This window comes from Pinus tabuliformis, chromosome 2_2 (assembly GCF_031772625.1).
Source record: "Pinus tabuliformis cultivar Carrire ecotype Pingquan chromosome 2_2, CPIR1, whole genome shotgun sequence".
Lineage (NCBI taxonomy): Eukaryota > Viridiplantae > Streptophyta > Pinopsida > Pinales > Pinaceae > Pinus > Pinus tabuliformis.
Genome location: NC_142300.1, coordinates 1,125,748,578 through 1,125,751,071, shown reverse-complemented (window position 1 = coordinate 1,125,751,071; position 2,494 = coordinate 1,125,748,578).

Here is a 2,494-nt window from a genome sequence, read left to right as displayed (position 1 = left end):
TTCCATCAAGTTTACTATGGCATGCTAGATTTGGACATTTGAACTATGACAACCTTCTCTTTTTGAAGAAAAATGGTGTTACTGGTTTGCCTACAATTCTTAGGAAACTTAAGCAATGTGATGCTTGCATTCTAGGAAAGCATAACAAATATTTTTTTCATGATTCACATTCCAGAGCACATAGAAAACTTGAACTCATTCAATCATATTTATGTGGTCTAATGCATGCTCCTTTTGCAAATGGAAATAAATATATGATAACATTTATTGATGACTACACCAGAATGTGTTGGGTCTATTTATTGAAGAACAAATCTGATGCTTTTCAAACATTCAAGAAATTTCACACATGGATTTAAAATGATGCACAATATCATGTTGGCTCTATTCCATTGATAATTGAAAAGAATACACTTCAAATGAATTTGAAAACTATCTTCGCCAACATGGGATCAAACATCAAACAACTGCGCCTTATAATCCCCAACAAAACAAAGTAGCTGAAAGAATGAATAGGACAATATTAAATATGATGTGCTCCATGATGTTTTTCAAACAAGTAAAATTGATGTTTTGTGCTAATGCAGTTCTATGTGCTGTATATTTAAAGAATAGATGTCCATCTAATGCTATTAGAAACAAGACTCCTTATGAAATGTGGTATGGACACATTCCTTCGGTAAAGCATATTAGGGTCTTTGGTTCCACATGTTATGCCTTGATACCAAAGGTACATAGAAACAAACTTGGTGCAAGAAGTCATAAGTGTATCTCCTGGGGTGTTCAAACACCTCCAAAGCATATCGTCTCTATGATGAAGTCAATAAAAAGTTTGTTGTATCTAGAGATGTAATCTTTCTTGAATCATCCAAAGCTGACAACGATGTTGAGCAGCAACTTGATCACTTGGATAGATTCGTAAATGCAAAATCATTTCAAGAATTTGATACTCAAATGCCACATCTTGAAGGGGGGATTCCTATACTATATCAACCTATGGAATCTTCTTTTGAAGCACTCTCTCCCCTGCATGAAACTCCAACAACGGATGATACTTTCAGTGATGTGATTGAAAGAATTGGGAGACTCAATCTTGATTCAGTCCCAACTCAATCAACTGAGCAGTTTGGACCATATTAGAAAGGTCCCCCAAAGTGGTTGACAAAGACACTTGAAAATATTCATCCTAATGAGGTTGGAAAGACAGGAAGTAGAAATTCAACCCGGAAAAATGGAGGTGATGTAGATGATTCTGATTCACCTGTTGATATGGATGTTTCTTATGATTGTGAATTGAATTTGTCTACAGACTTTGAGCCAACTTCCTTCAAAGAAGCTGATTCTCATGATGAATGGAAAGAAGTGATACAAAAGGAGTATGATGCCTTGATAAAGAATGGCACTTGGAAGCTGGTTGATCTTTCATTGGGAACCAAACCAATTGGCTACAAGTGGGTCTACAAGAACAAGTATAAAGCTAATGGCTCACTTGACATGAACAAAGTCAGGCTTGTGGCAAAGGGTTTTGAATAGAACGAAGGGTTCAATTATGAGGAGGCTTTTCCCCCATAGCAAAATGGGCTACCATCCAGACACTCTTTGCCCTAGCAGCTCAGAACGGTTGGAAAGTCCATCAAATGGATGTAAAAATTGCTTTCTTGAATGGAGATCTAAAAGAGAATGTTTTTATGTCCTAGCCTAAAGGATTTTCTATGAAAGGACATGAACATAAAGTATGCAAATGTGTGAAATCCTTGTATGGCCTCAAACAAGCACTATGAGCTTGGTATGAAAAACTAACTAAGAATATTCTAAAACTTAATTTAAAACATTATGATCTTGATGATGAAACTTTGTTTGTCAAGAAAGTTGGCAAAACAATTGTATATATTGTGGTATATGTAGATGATCTTTTGATGACCGGGAAAAATGAGAGCTACATTGCATCAATAAAAAAGGAATTGAGGAAAGGTTTTGAAATGACTACTTTGGGCTATGTTCATTACTATCTTGGTATTGAGGTAACTCAACATCAGAAGTCCATATTCCTTTCTCAAAAGAAGTACATTGGAGATCTATTGAATAGGTTTGGCATGGTTGAATGCAATCCTATGACTACTCCAATGGAACAAAACTTAAAGCTCACACGCATTGAAGGAAAACAATTTGAGGATGCAACAAAGTATAAACAACTTTTAGGAAGTCTCAACTACCTGACTACTACCAAACTAGACATTTCGTTTCTTGTTGGAATCCTCTATAGGCTTATGCAAAAGCCTTGTGAGGGACATTGGTTTACTGCAAAAAGAGTTCTAAAGTACATGAAGGGAACTCAAGACTTTGGACTCAAGTATACATAGGTGGGTGACTTCAGCTTGATTGGATACTATGATTCAGACTTCAATGGAGACAAAGAAACTAGGGTATCTACTTCAGGTTATGTTATGATTCTTGGATCAGAAGCTGTCTCCTAGAGATCACGCAAACAATCAGT